The sequence below is a fragment of the Tupaia chinensis genome, unplaced genomic scaffold (assembly GCF_000334495.1).
Source record: "Tupaia chinensis unplaced genomic scaffold, TupChi_1.0 Scaffold146386_1, whole genome shotgun sequence".
Classification (NCBI taxonomy): Eukaryota; Metazoa; Chordata; class Mammalia; order Scandentia; family Tupaiidae; genus Tupaia; species Tupaia belangeri.
This window is the reverse complement of record NW_006206241.1, coordinates 2676710-2696174: the sequence shown is the minus strand read 5'-3', so window position 1 is coordinate 2696174 and position 19465 is coordinate 2676710.

Sequence of the window (19465 nt, the reverse complement as noted above, 5' to 3'; positions counted from 1 at the left end):
GTGTTTGGGTGAGGGATAAGTAAGATATGAACCTAAAGAGTGTTTAAAAGTTAATAGTAGGACCAGCAGTTGGTGTAATGGCTATGTTGCTGGACTCTCGGTTGAGTCCTGAACCCAATGGCTTAAACTCATGCCGGGCATGTGTGTGTGCATGCCCAAGATCCTGAGAGTAGAATGGAGAAGGGATTGCGGTGTGGCCATCCCCCCGGGGGTGATTTCTCGCTTTCTGTCTCTCTCTGTCTTTCTGGCGAGTGCATGTGCCCTATAGCAAAAACATTCAGTAGGGATGTCTACACACATGCTCATGACTTGCTACACATTATCTTGATCTCCGTGTCTGCTCTAATTTAGTTTAACAACCTCTCTTTAGTTGATAATCTTCTGAAGGTTGAGGAACTAGGATGTATCCTAATGGATAACAAGAGAAAAGAAAAAAAAATATTTTAGTGTCTATGTTTGGCACCTGCCCTGGGGTAAGCACTCAACATAGGGCCTCGTAGAGATTACAAAGGAAATGGTCTACTGTTTCCCATCAACAAGCACATGAGGCAAGCAATGCTCAGTCTATCTTTAGGGCTTGCATGAAGAGTTAATGATGAAAGCAAAGATGAATGATGCAGTGAAGGAGGGCACTGGGTGAGAATCATGAAGGGTCTCAGCAGGTATGGGTATTGTAGCATGTTTCTGGGGTTGGAGGTAGATGGAGGGAAGATGTTCTAAGGTGAGTCTAAGGTGAGTTGGTAAAGTTTGACTAGAGATTAGGAGAAGAAAAAGGAGGAATATGTTTGTTAGTTTAAGAAACTTTCATCTTATTAGTTCATTAGTCAGTAGACAGCATGGAATACAGAATTTTTAATGGACCACAGAGTGTGACTTGGACAGGTAAAGTGCTCCAAATACCCAACTGACCCCAAATTCCCTCTGAGCTTCCACACCAGCCTCAGTTACCCGGCCCCTGAGTGTGAAGCCCACTAAGTGCGTGCAGAAGGGAGCCTCCTGAGGAACGCACTGCTCTTGTCTTTCCTCTTTCATACACCTATAGTGTCCTTCCAGCTCCTACAGGAGAGGCCTCTTGATATGTCTGTGGCCCTGTAACTTCCATAACCAGGATTTTTTTTCTTTTTTTCCTACTAGAACTAATATATAGGGAATCTAATGATCTTTTTTCAAAGGTTGCATTTTACAACATCATCTGTTTTCTAAGCCTGCAACACAGAGTTTTATGCATTTTCCATTTAGGTAAGTTGAATTCCTGGAATGCATTCATCTAGTTTAACAATATTTTCAACTGCCATGTACATCTAAATTGCATAGTTAAGCTTTGCGTGAGAAATGCAAATGTTCCCTACCATTTTGGCTTTTAAAAAGTTTCCTTTCAATTTGATGAACATAAAGCTCTCCTTCTAGATAAATACATACAACTAAGGCTTGGAAACATTTATGTAATGAGTTCAGTAGAATGAGATTGTCTAGTAATTGGATTAAGATTTAATAGTCTTTGGGGAAATCATTTAACCTCTTGGAACTTGGACAGTTCCTTGGCCAGCAAGAGAGTTTCACCTACAAAAGACTTATGAGAAATCTTTGGAAAAATACTCTCTAGAACAATTATGGATTTGAGTATGGTAGGGATTGTTCTTTGCATAAGAACAGCTCTGACCCAGCTCACAGAAGGGCTGAAGTGAGCTGGGTCAGAGGCACGTCTTGTCTCTCATATGCTTTTCATGGAACAGGATCAGATTCAGAATCACTCGACAAAGAAAACTGGTCAAATGATAGCTTCTTTGCAAAGCTTTCTGAAGTCTGAATCAACTCCTTTTGTGTTTTCAGGCTACTGAAATTTTTAGACACAAAGGGAATGGAATGAAAAGATAGCTTTTCAGACTTTGCAAAGCTTTCTGAAGTCTGAATCAACTCCTTTTGTGTTTTCAGGCTACTGAAATTTTTAGACACAGTCAAAGGGAATGGAATGAAAAGATGTCTTTTCAGAAAAAAAGTTCGATTCAAAGAAATACTGCAAGACACAATTACACTAGGAGTACTTCTTAGCTCATCTCCATAACTGAAACTCAAGCAAACAACACTCCTTCATTAGAATTCTCATGCAAAATCCATACCAAAGGAACTTAATTTTGCTTTAGCCAGGTCTGAGGGAAAAATGATTAAGATGCTTAAAGATTTTTGTTCATTCATGGTAATTTTTATTTTTTTCTTATGTTTTACTTTTATATTTCCAGGTTCATAATTCATTGTACAAACTGAGTATCACACGATGAGCTGATAGGCATAGGGGCTTAGGTGAAGTATGGGTGTTTGACTCCATTTTTGTTCCTGTCACAGCTGGAGAGTTGTTAGATCTTAACTTGGAATATATGACTGTCAAAGCAATGCCTCCATATGTGGCCAATACACAGTTCATTCCACCTGAGAGTATAAGAGTTGAAGTACTTTTTAATACCAATGAACTAGAACTGGGCATCAGTTTTTGGACCTGCCATAATTTAATCTTTGGTACCAAAGCTACCAAATCTGTAGACAGTGTTCTTTAATGTATGCAGCTTCTCAATCCCATAATTTTTACTTTTTAACTAAAAGGAGGAGAGAAGGTGACAATGACTACTACAGGTTGAGCTGTGTTGGAAGTCTCACAGACAGAGTACAATTGTCCTGGGAAGTGAATTCTTGTCCTACAAATAAAAACCACTGAAATACAGCAGGAGTCAATAGGACCTCCATACTTGCTGCTTCTGAGAACACTGTGTTCATCCTTGAGCGTGAGAGGAGAGCTCTTCCCTAAACTTTCCACATCTGATCTTGGAAAAAAAAAAACCACTAGTTTTTGTAAAGGTTCTACCCATAATGATTCACTATCCACACTCAGTTGACTGTAACCCCATGTCTCAGACAGCTTCTCATCCAGATATTGCCATACGAAATAGGAAGACACTCTCACTTGCTAGTAGATAGAACAGATAACGATAAGAGTTGATGGTGTTAATTGAGGCTCTGAGAATAGAACTGAAGGGAAAAATACTTGTGGAATTACCTGAACGTTCTGTAGTTTGACCAAAGTCACTGCATCTATCAATGTGTGACTTCCAGCTTCATGAAGTTCATCTGTTTAGGCTGAGAAAGGACAGAGGGAAGAATGAGCAAGTTGGGGCCCAGGTCTGAGAAGGGGTCATCCCTCTAGAGTCAGCTATGACACTAGTCATTTATCTCACAGATGCTGCCTGATATCCAATTTCCAAGACCTGAAATGTTGCCATAAATAAATGCAGGTATAACAAAGAGAGCAGGAAATCCAAACTGTGCCCTCAGGAAACAGTCACCAAACCTTGTCATCTTCTAAAAGACAACTTAACGATAATGAGACCAAAAAATGTCTTTTTTACTTAAATCAAAGCAGAGACTAAATAAGCAGGTAAATACTATTTTATGCATTTGTGAGACATTGTCTTTTAAATGTCTTACATCATGAAACAAGGACACAACTCAGCGATAGGTGTAGAGGTGCCAACACATGAACCAAGGCTTTCTGGAGGACGGGAGAGGTAGAGAGTCCGCTGTCTAGGTAGAGAGTTAAGTGTGCAGACAGATTTGGGAGCTGAAAAGTAGGACAGTTCTCTGATCAAACAGTAGAGCTTGTTAGAATCAATTCAGGTCAGACCTGCCGTTCTGGTGCTTTGGACTAGAGGTCTTTCCCTCCTCCAATCTGTGTGAGAAGTTACCATGTAGACAGGAGGAACCTGAGCCTGTGGTTGAAAATCAGTTGTCTTTAATAATTGGGAGACCTCTTGCCCCTCACTTGGACATCAGCACCCAGTGCCCCTTCTGCTAGGGAATGGCAGCAGATTTATTTTCTGTTTTCTGAGCATTGTTCAAGCCTGCAAGAGCTTGCCAGGCTCAGTGCCTTATTGCAGTTCACCCCTTGCTCATATGGCCTGCTTGTGTGATCTAAAGTTACTGGTCAGCTCTCTGATGCTTGTCTTAAACCCTCCCCAGGAGTTGGTTTCAGCCCAATGGTTGGGGTTCCTGTTCACTCCTAGGATTTTGTTATGGTTTAAATGTGTCTCCCAAAAGTTCATGCATTGGGATTCAGTTTTCATGAGGGCAGTAAGAGGGTACAACTTAAAATGACTGTGTTGCTGAGAGCTTGGGCTTTGGGAGGCAATTAGGGTCAGGGTGAGGTGCCCTAATTGGATAGTGTGGGTTGCAGGCATGCACACCTGCTCTGTTTCACCATGTGATTCCCTTCACATATTATCCACCAGCAAGAAGACCAACTCTGACCTTGGACTTCCAAAACCATGTACTGAATCAGCTCTATTCTTACACATCACCCAGACTCAGGTATTTATGATATTCATAACACAACAGACTAATCCAGATCTAAAGCACAACTTTGGTTAGGAAGCAGGTTTGAGCAGAGGATGTTGGACTGAGAACCAACACAGTTGTTGACTAATAGCAAGCATAGCCAGTATCCAGGGACAGTATTAAAAAGGCACTCTTACTTTCATTACCTCATTGCATCTTTGTGTTGGCAAGAGAATGATAGCTATCGCTGTCTTATAGACAACTAAACTAGGGTATAGAGTTATAGACCTGAGTACAAAACTGACGTTCCATTGTAAGTTTTTGTGAAGATTAAATGAGATGGATTGAAGATAGCAGATGTTCAGTAACATCATTTGTCTTCCACTGTGACTTCAGTTTTACTTTACAGATGGCAAGGTTATTCTCAGTAGCCTCAGTACAGACACAACCTGACCCACTTGTGCAGGATTCTTTTCGTGTCCCTCAGGTTTAACAACTGCCTAGATAGTTTTAAATAACCCAATCTCCTAGAGCAGATTTATGACAATTTTGTCATGTGACTATTAGAAACAAATTAAATTGATGGATAGAAAGTGAACAAAGGAAACGTGTATATCAATGAACATAAATGAGCACATAGATGTATATGTATATATACATAGCTATTTGCATATATGCGTATGTACACACACACATACACAACACACATCCTTGACCTTCAGTACTTAGACTAGCTGGGCCAGGGTAGATGGATGGTTAATGGGTAGACTCAGACACATAGCCCAGTAGATAAGGAAACCCAATCCTATGTGACCAACTATGTTTCAGATCAGGTTACGGTGGCTTGAAATCTTGCTGGGAATGTGCACATGTGTGATAGGCTGGAGAAATAGAGGAGAAAGGATTGTGGCATAACTACACCACAGTGGGGGTTGCTTTCTCCTTTTCTTTGTCTCTCTCTGGCTAGCTCATGTACTCTCTACAACTAAAAAATTAATTGTAAAGAACAAGTTTGTTCCTATTGAACTTTCCCCAAAGGCATAATTTTGTGGAAGCATGGCAATTAAAATAAAATAATTAGTGGGGACCAGCAGGTAATGTGATGATTAGGGGTGCTGGACTCCCACATGGCGGATCGCAGTTCAAGTCCCAGACCCAGTGGCTTCCTTTCTCACTTTCTCTCTCTCTCTCTCAGTCTGTCCCTCTCTGGTCAAATTAAAATAAATAAATAAAGTTAAGTAAATTTAAAAAAAAAAAAAAAGAATCAAGGGACAGATGATTCAGTACATAATCCTATGCACTCATACCTATGATCATATGAAACTCTGGAAGTTTTGGCAAGATTGTGACTATTATGTGAGCTATGTATTTTTCTATTTTCTATATTTTGTGTAGGTCTCCATATTGATTATAGAGCACCTACCTACCAGGGAACTTCAAAAAGTTCAGAGAAAATATATAGTAAGAAAAAATATGCATGAATTAAAAAATATTTTTGCATCAAAATAAACTTTAATTTAATTTCATCTTTCCACAAACTTTTTGAAGTCCTCATATATCTCAAAGTTTTAAATCTAGTCATAGAATTAAACTCTGAACATAGAAATGTTCAGGATGGCACAGCAAAACTACTAAAAGATAACAAAAATGTTCTCATGAAGGACTCAACTTCACATTGACATGCAGCCAGTTACCCATGAGCCTCAGAGGTCTCGTCCAGATACTGACACAGAGTAATAGAAAGCAGCCACTTGAGAATGAATATATTTTTAGCAGCTTCTAAAATAGATATCCACTACATTTTGAATTTCTAAATTATGTTCAACAGCTATTTGCACTACCTAAGGTTCAAAGTGCTTCTCCTTTTTTATGTCTATCTTATTGTATATACTGAAGGTGAACAACTCAGTGTTTAGATGTACAAATTGAGTATTTCCTATCTGAATGCTTGGGACCAGAAGTGTTTCAGGTATTTGATTTTTGAATATTTCCATGTACATACTAAGATATCTTGGGGGTTGAACCTACGTTGAAACACAACATTTATATGCATTTCAATTTTATATAATGCTTTTGTATTGCAGCATTTTGACTGTGATCCCTCACACACAGGTCAGGTGTGGAATCTTCCACTTGTGGCATCATGTTGGTGCTTATAACCTTTTGAGTTTTGGAGCAGTTTGGATTTTGGATCTTTAGATTACAGATGCTCAGCCTGTACTCATCAATATATATATCAATAGATAAATCATGGGGACCAGCAGGTGGTGCAATGATTATGTTGCTGGATTTCCACATGGTTGAGTCCATGTGGGAGTCCAGCTGTTTGAGACTGGACCCAGTGGCTTGAAACTCACACCAATATGTGTGTGTGCACAAAGTCACAAGAGGAGAATGGAGGAGAAGGGATAGCAGTGTGGCTATCCTCTATGAAGGGGTGATTTCTCACTTTCTGTCTCCATGTCTCTGTCTCTCTGGTGAGCGCTCATGCCCGATAGGAAAAATCTCTCTCTGAAAAAAAAAAGAGAGAAGTCAAACAAGTTGACATGCTCATCACCTCATTACCTGTATGTATGGTTACGAGTACCCAGTATATACTATCTCGGCAAATAACCAGCACACAATTAAAAATTCCTTTTACAATTAATATAGAGATACGCAGATACCTGTTGATATTTATGGCTACCTGTATCTATGAAATATGTGCGAGTGCGTATAAAGTGACTATGAGTCCAAACATACAGAAAGAACACAAATCCCAGCAAGGCTATGAATCCAGAGCCATTTCCTTTAGCATAATATTATTTCTGGAATCCTGCTGGCAGGGTCCCAAAGAAGGGAGAGGATCACAGTTGTCCCTTAGAGCCAAGGCCCAGGAAAGAAGCAGAGGCACCCTGCTGATGGACTAGCTTGGATTACAAGAATCCCAGAGTGGTAGACAGATTTAGAATGCATTTGTAAGCTAAAGTTCATTGTAAAGAACAAGTGGTTTCTATTGCACTTTCCCAGAGGCTGTTCTTTTTTATGGAAGCATGGGAATGCATACTACGGTCTTTTCTAGTCTGTCACTTTCTCCAGAGTATCTGAATTCAAGCGCAAAATCCTGGATTATCTAATGTTCCATTCACAAGGTAGAGTTCTATAAGAATTCCTTAAATATGTATTTCCCAAGCTCCCGTTTTCAGCTCAACCAAACTTTGAGTGAGAATCCCATGAATGCAATTCAATTCAGTCATTTACTCAGTCTAAAGTGCCCAGATCTTTTAACTGAGGAAAAAACAATTATACTTCTATTTTAAAAAGTCAGTCTCACCCATAGACTTGTTAACTAGGATAAAGCCCACTGCCCTTTCCCTCCAACACCAGTTTTATAATCTGTACAGCTGCTGTCTACTTCAAAGCAGGAGAAGGGGAGGTGCCCTCTTGTCAGGACCTGGGTCTCTGAAACCCTGTATTCTGTAGGCAGTAAGCGCTTCCAAAGAAGACCTCAGACATTGAGCCTTGAGATTCACTTATGGGACTGTCTTCATTATTTCCATCAGTTTTTACTTTTTTTTTTTTCTTACTGGTTAAAATCCTGGAGGCATGGACTCCCATAGTTGCAAGTGACACTTCTGTTTATTGTACACTTGTCTTCTTCATATTTAAGGGTTTTTCTCTTATAGATTCATCATCTCTCCATTTCTGTTCTCTTCTTTTTTAAAAATATTGTTCATTTGTTTTCCACAATAATTTGAGTGACAAGTTCCTCACTTTCAGCATAAATGCCAAATCCAGCCCCTTTTCGGTCACTAGAGCGAGCTTCCTGTATCTCATCTTCATTATAGTCCAAGTCACAGAGAGAGCCACGTGTTTTTTTTTTCTTTTTGAGACTATAAACATATATAGTGCTCAATTTTTCCTGCTAAATTAGGCTTGATTGTGCATTATCATGATTCTTTACAATGTACATAACATGAAAAGCAAAACATTTTGTGACTGAAATTCAACCAAAAATTTGACTGAAGTTCACAGAACTATGAAAATCAATATTTTGTTTCATAGTATGACTTGCTTTGCTTAGCAGTAAATCTTCCATATTTGTCCACTTTCTATCAAATGCAAAGTTCTCATCTTTCATAACTAAGTAGTATTCCGTAGTGTATATGTCCCTCAAGTTTTTAATCCATTTGTCTGTTTGTGGGCATTTGGGTTGGTTCCATGTCTTAGCAATTGTGAATAATGCCGCAGTAAACATGGATGTGCGAGTGTTTTTCTGAGTGAGCATTTTCATATCCTTTAGGTAGATATGTGGGTGTGGACTTGCTGGATCCTATGGTAGTTCTGCTCTGTCCTCCTCTCACTTACATTCGGGCATGAGAAAACAAATACTGTCAATGGTTACAGGGTGCCCAGCAGAGCTCCCAGCACATGTTAGGTGCCTACTAATTGACTAAGGGCTTGTGCGTTAGCATGCTTACACTTGTCTTCTTCATATTTAAGGGTTTTTCTCTTATAGATTCATCATCTCTCCATTTCTGTTCTCTTCTTTTTTAAAAATATTGTTCATTTGTTTTCCACGATAATTTGAGTGAGAAGTTCCTCACTTTCAGCATAAATGCCAAATCCAGCCCCTTTTCGGTCACTAGAGCGAGCTTCCTGTATCTCATCTTCATTATAGTCCATCACAGAGAGGGCCACGTGTTTTTTTTTTTTCTTTTTGAGACTATAAACATATATAGTGCTCAATTTTTCCTGCTAAATTAGGCTTGATTGTGCATTATCATGATTCTTTACAATGTACATAACATGAAAAGCAAAACATTTTGTGACTGAAATTCAACCAAAAATTTGACTGAAGTTCACAGAACTATGAAAATCAATATTTTGTTTCATAGTATGACTTGCTTTGCTTAGCAGTAAATCTTCCATATTTGTCCACTTTCTATCAAATGCAAAGTTCTCATCTTTCATAACTAAGTAGTATTCCGTAGTGTATATGTCCCTCAAGTTTTTAATCCATTTGTCTGTTTGTGGGCATTTGGGTTGGTTCCATGTCTTAGCAATTGTGAATAATGCCGCAGTAAACATGGATGTGCGAGTGTTTTTCTGAGTGAGCATTTTCATATCCTTTAGGTAGATATGTGGGTGTGGACTTGCTGGATCCTATGGTAGTTCTGCTCTGTCCTCCTCTCACTTACATTCGGGCATGAGAAAACAAATACTGTCAATGGTTACAGGGTGCCCAGCAGAGCTCCCAGCACATGTTAGGTGCCTACTAATTGACTAAGGGCTTGTGCGTTAGCATGCTTACTCCTTCCCAGGGTCCTTTATGAATGTGCTACTGTTAGTCCTGTCCCTACAGAAGGAGGAGGTACCATCAGTGCTCTTACTTACCTGCTTGAAGTCACACAGCCTGGGGGTTTCTGAGCTGGGATCTGAGCCCAGCAACACAGCAACTAGATGCCCAGAGGCCTGCACTTAGGCTCCTTGGTGACATGTCTGTATTTTCTAAGAACTGAGGAGGAGGAGATGATGGACAAGCTCCCTGCCCTAATTGAGAGAGCAATTCAGTGAGAGAAGTGGATATTAACTCATCGCCAAGCATTTTACAGTGTGAGCCTTGTAATCACTTGCTCTTGAACCTCTCTTGCATGGTAAGTGCTCTGTCCTCCAACTGGTCCACCCTACAGAAAAATCTCCACGTGTGGTTCCATCAGTAACTGAATTCAGTCAATCGGGGGGCAGCAAGTCAATGCAGGTTTTGGGAAAAAAGACTATGGCAGCAACATTTTGTGGAAAAATGATACTTAAAAACTAGAAAAATGAACCAAAATGCATTACTATTTTTTTGTGGCCATAGCAAATTACAAAAAGAAAAATTAAATAAATTAAGTGCCTTGTGACACAGAACTGTGTAACTACGCAGGTCTGACATGGGTCTCACTGTACTAAAATGAAAGTGTTGGCATTCCTTTCTCCAGGACCCAGGATGGGATTGGTCTGCTTGCCTCTGCAGCTTCTGGAAGTGGTCTGCTTTCCCTGGTTTGTAACTGCTTCCTCCAGCCCCACACTCAATGTGTCACATTTCCTACCCTGTTCTGTCATCTTGTCTTTTCCTAGGACTTTACCTGAGAAAGGTTCTTGGCTTTTAGTGATCTGAGTGTCTAATTAGACTGTCTTGGTTATTCCAGGAAAAACTCCTCACCTCGAGTTTTTAACCTTGTGTAGCATCTGTTCCTTTGTCACATAAGGTAACACAACCTTAGTTCTGGGAATCAGGATGGCATGTGAAGCGGGACCACTATTCTGTCCCCAGCAGATGGCTGTCGAGTTTGTCCATCAGACAGAGAGGCTGTCCCCGAGGCTTCAGAGTGAGGCTCTGCTTCTTAGTGTACAGCACAACCAAAGGACTGAGGCGGGAAGTTCTCAGATGGGAAGCCCTTGGGAGAAAGGTCACTCTGCCTGTTCTAGGATGTGGACCTCCTGCTTACTCCAGGAGCCCTGAATGCGGCAGGAGGATCTGGGCTTAAATGTCAAACGTGTAAGAAACAAGCAGTAGTCATAAAAGTCGTTTGTGGACTTTTGTTTTTGTTATCTTTCAGGGCTAAAGAGCAAAGGATGCAGTGCTGGTTTGGACCACTGGAGACTCACATACAGGAGCAATGCAGAGTCGAGCTCTGGAAGCGTTCTCTGGGTCTTTGGAGTTCAAATCTTGAGACAGGAAATCCAGAATTGTAGGAGGCAGACTTTCCAAAGAGGGGGAATTCAGACAGTGAGAAAGGTCATCAGAATCCTTGGAGTATGAGTGGGTGACCACATGACAGGTGTGAAGGGAGGACTAGAAAGGGCTCAAAGTCACCTTATATAGACAATACCAGATGGTTTCTAATTGGTCTTAGAATAGACCTGATCATCACTCCTGGCCCCAGGATTGCAGTAAAGCTGAGACTTCCTGTCTCTTCAAGCCCACACTGTGCCACCCTCTGCTCATGCTCATTAGGCATCTGGTATGTCCTCGGGTGAGCTAGAATCTTCCTTTCCTCTGATCTGTGCACTTGATGTTGCTCTCTCTGTATTTTTCTCTTTCACTGAAGAAATAAATAAACTTCAATTAAAACAACAACAACAAAAATGGGAACAACGTAGTCTTGCTACATGATTCCTTGGAGAACCAAGCGAAGCCATATGTATGTGAATTCTCTCCTGACCCTTTCCACAATTCCTTGCCTGACATAGGTGATGCTTTTCTTTGAATTATAAAGTGAAATCAAACTAAGTTCTAAATTGCTTATTTAAAAAAATCATATGTCAGATATGCTTAAAATATTTCAGATATCAAAGACTTAACATAATTAAAAACAAATGTTTGCTATAAGGCCTGCATGCTCACTGGAGACAGATAGAGAAAGTGAGAGAGGGAAAATGAGAAATAATCCCTCAGGGAGAATCGTCACATTATAATCCCTTCTTCCCCATTATGCTCTCAGGATTTGGGGTATTAATGCACATGTGACTGGCATGTTTTTTAGCCACCATATTTGGGACTCAGACCATGCAATCAGTCATGTGGGGTCCAACCACCTTAACATCCATGCCACCTGCTAGTCCCCAGCTTCTCATAATTTTAAAAAGAATTCTGGGTACTTTTGTTTCACCAGTTGATACTTTCTCAGATATAATAAATTATATTTAGTATTTCTGAGGATAGCATGTAAGAATAGTACCTAGTGTTGCTATTCTGCTTTTTTTTTTTTAAGAGAGAGAGAGATAATAAAGGAAATAAAGAAACTCAGGTTTTGGGAAAAAAGACTATGGCAGCAACATTTTGTGGAAAAATGATACTTAAAAACTAGAAAAATGAACCAAAATGCATTACTATTTTTTTGTGGCCATAGCAAATTACAAAAAGAAAAATTAAATAAATTAAGTGCCTTGTGACACAGAACTGTGTAACTACGCAGGTCTGACATGGGTCTCACTGTACTAAAATGAAAGTGTTGGCATTCCTTTCTCCAGGACCCAGGATGGGATTGGTCTGCTTGCCTCTGCAGCTTCTGGAAGTGGTCTGCTTTCCCTGGTTTGTAACTGCTTCCTCCAGCCCCACACTCAATGTGTCACATTTCCTACCCTGTTCTGTCATCTTGTCTTTTCCTAGGACTTTACCTGAGAAAGGTTCTTGGCTTTTAGTGATCTGAGTGTCTAATTAGACTGTCTTGGTTATTCCAGGATAAACTCCTCACCTCGAGTTTTTAACCTTGTGTAGCATCTGTTCCTTTGTCACATAAGGTAACACAACCTTAGTTCTGGGAATCAGGATGGCATGTGAAGCGGGACCACTATTCTGTCCCCAGCAGATGGCTGTCGAGTTTGTCCATCAGACAGAGAGGCTGTCCCCGAGGCTTCAGAGTGAGGCTCTGCTTCTTAGTGTACAGCACAACCAAAGGACTGAGGCGGGAAGTTCTCAGATGGGAAGACCTTGGGAGAAAGGTCACTCTGCCTGTTCTAGGATGTGGACCTCCTGCTTACTCCAGGAGCCCTGAATGCAGCAGCAGGATCTGGGCTTAAATGTCAAACATGTAAGAAACAAGCAGTAGTCATAAAAGTCGTTTGTGGACTTTTGTTTTTGTTATCTTTCAGGGCTAAAGAGCAAAGGATGCAGTGCTGGTTTGGACCACTGGAGACTCACATACAGGAGCAATGCAGAGTCGAGCTCTGGAAGCGTTCTCTGGGTCTTTGGAGTTCAAATCTTGAGACAGGAAATCCAGAATTGTAGGAGGCAGACTTTCCAAAGAGGGGGAATTCAGACAGTGAGAAAGGTCATCAGAATCCTTGGAGTATGAGTGGGTGACCACATGACAGGTGTGAAGGGAGGACTAGAAAGGGCTCAAAGTCACCTTATATAGACAATACCAGATGGTTTCTAATTGGTCTTAGAATAGACCTGATCATCACTCCTGGCCCCAGGATTGCAGTAAAGCTGAGACTTCCTGTCTCTTCAAGCCCACACTGTGCCACCCTCTGCTCATGCTCATTAGGCATCTGGTATGTCCTCGGGTGAGCTAGAATCTTCCTTTCCTCTGATCTGTGCACTTGATGTTGCTCTCTCTGTATTTTTCTCTTTCACTGAAGAAATAAATAAACTTCAATTAAAACAACAACAACAAAAATGGGAACAACGTAGTCTTGCTACATGATTCCTTGGAGAACCAAGCGAAGCCATATGTATGTGAATTCTCTCCTGACCCTTTCCACAATTCCTTGCCTGACATAGGTGATGCTTTTCTTTGAATTATAAAGTGAAATCAAACTAAGTTCTAAATTGCTTATTTAAAAAAATCATATGTCAGATATGCTTAAAATATTTCAGATATCAAAGACTTAACATAATTAAAAACAAATGTTTGCTATAAGGCCTGCATGCTCACTGGAGACAGATAGAGAAAGTGAGAGAGGGAAAATGAGAAATAATCCCTCAGGGAGAATCGTCACATTATAATCCCTTCTTCCCCATTATGCTCTCAGGATTTGGGGTATTAATGCACATGTGACTGGCATGTTTTTTAAGCCACCATATTTGGGACTCAGACCATGCAATCAGTCATGTGGGGTCCAACCACCTTAACATCCATGCCACCTGCTAGTCCCCAGCTTCTCATAATTTTAAAAAGAATTCTGGGTACTTTTGTTTCACCAGTTGATACTTTCTCAGATATAATAAATTATATTTAGTATTTCTGAGGATAGCATGTAAGAATAGTACCTAGTGTTGCTATTCTGCTTTTTTTTTTAAGAGAGAGAGAGATAATAAAGGAAATGAAGAAACTGGAAATTTAGTGTGCAAATAGAGAAGGGTCTGGAATTACAATTTCAGGTTAATCTGGTCACTACCCATCAATAGTGAAAGTAGAAAATGGGGTCCCTTAGTTTTGAATGGTAGTTATATGGCAGAATTTCTTTTTTCTTTTTATTAATAGCATACATATAGTTGCCATTAATGCAATTGGAATGGGATAGTAATTTCTCTATTCACCTCTATTTAGGTTAGAGAAGGATGACTGCATAATGTGTTACAGAGCTGTGGATTTTGTTTGAAAATAAGAGGCCATAATACAAAAGGTGTAGGACATAGTGAAAGTGGCTGTTTATAGCTAGTGAAATTACCACTGGAGGGCCATTGACTGTGTTCTCTCTCTAGCAGTAAGAATTAATGGCCACATTAGATGACCAGAGTACCATGTACAAAAATTAACTCAAAATGGATTAAAGACAAACATAAAATGGAAACTTTAAAATTGTTTGAGGAAAGGATAGGAGAATCACTTCAGGTATTGGAGGAAAGATTTCTTAAATAAGATCTCTAAAACACGAGCAACAACACCAAATATAGACAAGTGGGATTATATCAAGCTTAAAAGATTTCATGGCTCAAAGGAAACAATAAATAGAATAAAGAGACAACTCACAGAATAGAATAAATGTATATAAATTATATTCCTGACAGAGGATTGATAACCAGAATATATAACTAACCCAAACAGCTCACATTTAAAAAACAAAAAAAGCCTAATAATCTAATTTAAAAAGGGGCAGTCATTGAGACCAGCAGTTGGCATAATGGCTATGTCGCTGAACTCCCGTGTAGTCCACTGGCGGCTTAAACTCACTCCAGGTGTGTGTGCGTGTATGCCCAAGAATCCGAGAAGAGAACAAAGGAGAAGGGAGTATGGCATGGCCATCTCCCCTCGGGGGTTATATCTTGCTTTCTATCTCACTGTCTCTCTCTGTCTTTCTGGTGAGCACACATGCCCTATAGCAAAAACCTCAACAGGAAACAAACAAGAAAAGGCAATCATGCAGGGGATCAGGGAAAACACAAACAAAACATTAAATAGATACAAAAATGAAAAGTTATCTGTTGATGATAATATATTTGTATGGGATATATTTCTTTGACTCTCATGCTGGGAGAAACTACATTGTATACTGTAAAGATGCACAGTGATTAATAAATGTAAATAAAAAATAAAAATACATATACAAAAAAAGAATGGATTTGGTCTAAGAAGAATATAATTTTTTAGGGAATGGCAGGTGGTGCAGTGGTTGAGGTGCTGAATTCCCACATGTTTGACCATGATTTGAGTCCTGGACCTGGCAGTTAGTTTTCTCACTTTCCCTTTCTCTCTCTCTGGTAAAATTAAATAATAATAATAAAATAAATAATTCTTGAAAAAATAATATAATTTTCTTCATTCTCAAGAGACAGATGGCTAAGAATATATTTTCCAGCCTTTATTAAAAGTTAAAGTTTTGGAACCAGCAGTTGGCATAATGGCTATGTCACTGGACTCCCATGTAGTCCACCACGGTTCTAGTCCCGGAACCAGTGGCTTAAATTCATGCTGGGCACATGTGGATGCATGTCTAAGATCCTGAAAGGAGAATAGAGGAGAAGGGATTGTGGTGTGGCCATCTCCCCTAGAGAGTGACTTCTCGCTTTCTGTCTCTCTGTCTCTCTATGGCGAGTGCACACTCTCTATAACAAAAACCTCTCAAAAAAAAAAAACCTTAAAAAATGTTACAGTTTTGATTTTTTTTAACCATATACAAGAAATACAAACATAATTTTCTAAACTTAAATAAAAAATGGACAATTGCCTGAACTAACAGTTCTTAAAGGAAGACATAGAAATTGATTTTAAAAAACACATGAAAACATGTTTAAGATCTCTTGACATAAGGAAAATGCAAATCAAAACCATAATGAGGTATCACCAAACCCCAATCGGAATGGACATGGTCAAAAACAACAAAAAATAACAAATGCTGGCAAAGTTTTGGAGGAGGGAAAGCCCTTCTGCATTGCTAGTTGGAATGTAAATCAGCACAGCTGCTGCAGAAAAAAGTATAGAGGTTCTTCAAAAATCTAAAAATGCAGCAACCGAGACCAGCAAATGGTGTAAATTTGGTATCGTTGGACCCCCATGTAGTCAACTGTGGTTCAAGTCCTGGACCTGGAAGCTTAAACTCACACCGGGTGTATATGTGTGTTTGTTCAAAATCCCAAGAGGAGAATGGAGGAGAAGAGATCATGGCATGCCATTCCCCCCTGGGAGGGTGATTTTTCACTTTCTGTCTCTCTATCTCTCCAGCATGTACACAAGCCTTATAGAAAAAAATCTTTCTAAAACTTGCAGCTACCATATGTCCTAGCAAGTACCTATTTGGTACTTACCCACAGGTCAGAAACTTACTCTGTCAGACAGTGGCACATCCATGTTGATGGTAGCATTATTCAAATATCTAAGACATGAAACCAGCCTAAGTGCCCCCAAACCGGTGAATGGATAAAGAAAATGTGGCACATATACACAAAGGAATACTACTCAACATAAAGAACAATGATCTGATGTTTTACGTGAAATAGATGAACCTAGGAAGATATAATGTTACATGAAATTGTTCTGTTCCCCTCATTCTATAGAAGAAAGGACTCTAATGTGACAGTAGAAAAGTAAAGAGAATCAGCATAGATATTAGAAGTTGCTCAGAAGGTGGGGGTTGGGAGGAATATTAACAAACACAAGAATGTATGAATCCTTGATTTTATTATTACACACTGTGTGCATACTTTAAAGTCCATCCGTGTCTCATAACGATGTGCAAGGCTTATATTAAATAAAAAAATACAATAAAAAAAATGACCACAGAGTGGTGGGTGAGGAGGCTGGGCTTGTAGGGGAATCCAGACTGGGCAGCATACGTCCTTCCAAAATATGGGATGAAAGGATCAAACTGGCAGGTGAAATAAATCTGCATCTGAACACATGTAACTCTCTCCTTGGGATCAGGCTTGGCTTACATGCCTTCCTACTCAGGACACTCAGACAGCCAAAAATTTTCTTTGTCAGGAAAAAAGAAAGAAGAAAGAAGCCTCAGTTAGAGAAATATATCTAAGGAGACCTCCTGGGGTTTGACATAAACTCTTTTTTTCAGTTGAAAGACACTGACATTCAATTCATGGCTTCTTTAGGAACCTTTTCAATGACAGTGTTTGGCAGCCAGGGAATGTCTAAGAACTTGGTTCCAGTCTGCTGGCAGAGAGCTGTCTCTCCTGTCTGCCAGCCCCACACGGTGTGAACACACCATGAATCACTCCTGGACTTTCTCTTGGCCTTCACCACTGCGGTCAGGGCCCATCCAACTCTCATTCAGTAGGCTGTTAGTCCAAAATACTTCCCTAAACCTTTTAAAAATCTCATAAAACAGAGACATGGCATTTATGGGGAACAGGATGCCAAATTATATATGCATTTAAGAGAGTAGAAACAGTCACTCTTCAACCTTCAAACATCTGAGTAACAAGATTGTGTCTAATACTGAAAGGAGAAATAAGAATTCAAGTCAGGATTAATTTAGAGACTCAATTCTATATACAGTACAAAGAAAGAAAAGCAACTGAAAATTTCCAGGAAAACTAAAATACAAGGAGAGATCATTCATTTCCATTTCATAGATTAGAAATCCTTATACTTCGAAGCACATCTTTAGGTATGGGAAAGGCTTAGCTCATTAGCCAATGATTTACACAAATTAGTGACATTTGTTCTGGGGAGTGTCCTGAAGCTAGCTGAGAAAGTAAACATTGGTTCGCTTTTTGTTTTCTCTAGACATTATACAGATTACAGCAGATTATAGTTTAAACACTTTATGCCTTCAAATGTTACTAAATAAACTAAGTTCTCACTTTCTGTAGTCCCTGGGTAAAGTTTTACAGAGTGAATTAAATATTTTTATTGTGTTTTTGTAAATTGACATTTCATGGATTTATCTCACTTATACTTTTTATTGACGCTATTGTTTATTTTTCAAACACACACCTGCATTGCCAACAATTGTTTTTTTCTTTTTTCAGTTGATTTAAATTTCTATGCATTTCAGCTTGGTTTCTTATTATTTTTAGAGTGGTTTTACTTTGTACACTCACATGCTTTGTTACTTAATGCATCCATTTTCACAAGTATAATAAACAATAAATAAAACAAGAGCATCAATTTGTGCAATCAGCTGTCTTCATCACATGAGTTCCACAGATTTGGACAGATCAATAACACATAACCTTCCTCATACAGGTATTTTGTTTTTTAATTAATGTTTTTGAGAGGTGCTTTAAAGGCACATGATCAAGTACAGTCATTATTTTCCCCTTTGGAAATTATCAGAGCAGAAAGGATCTAAGAACTCTGGCCTGGGTGCATTAAAGATCACTAGTAAGAATGTAAATTAAAATATTTGCCTTGTAAACTGTTGTTAGAGCTTTGGAAGAGTTAGTAAATGTTTCCCCTGTCTCAATATTTGCAATTAACTAAGAGGTAGGGGAAAAGTCCAAGAAATGGAGAATGAGATAGCTACCTTCATTACTAATAAGACCATTTGTGCAGAACGGCTTCTATCTCTGGAAAAATGGGCTTCCTGTCATCCGTCCTGAGTTAATCCCTACTGGTTATTGGATGAACTGAAAGCTCAACCTCCTGCCCTTGAAAGCTTATACAGATAATTGGAGACAAGATGCTTGCTTATTCAGATATATTTACAAACAGAGATCAAAAGGACAAACGAGATAGTCTCTATTTCTTCTCTTTAGTTTGTTGACCAAATAATTAACTGTCTCAGAGAGAGAGAAGAAACACAAAAAGCATCCACATAGACGAAGGATAAGTTTTTCTATTAAATTTGACATGTCTAATTTTTAAGCAGAAATTAGTTTGTTGACCAAATAATTAACTGTCTCAGAGAGAGAGAAGAAACACAAAAAGCATCCACATAGACGAAGGATAAGTTTTTCTATTAAATTTGACATCATGTCTAATTTTTGAGCAGAAATAAAAATTCAAGACAAGAGATGTCAAAGATTCTCCAAGTCTCCAGATCACCTTACGGAAGTTCCTTCCCTCCAGCTAAGCATGGATACCCTGAGATTCTTTAAGGAGGAGACACAAGGGTGGCTGTCGCTTTACAAACGACCCGGAGACGGTCTTCTCTACAGCACTTTCTTTACCCCAGGCTCTGTACAGTCTTCTTCCTCCTCTCTTCCCCACCCCAGGGCCTTATAAAGGGCCCCTGACCAACTGGCACGTTGGTCACGAGCACGGAAGCCAGTCCG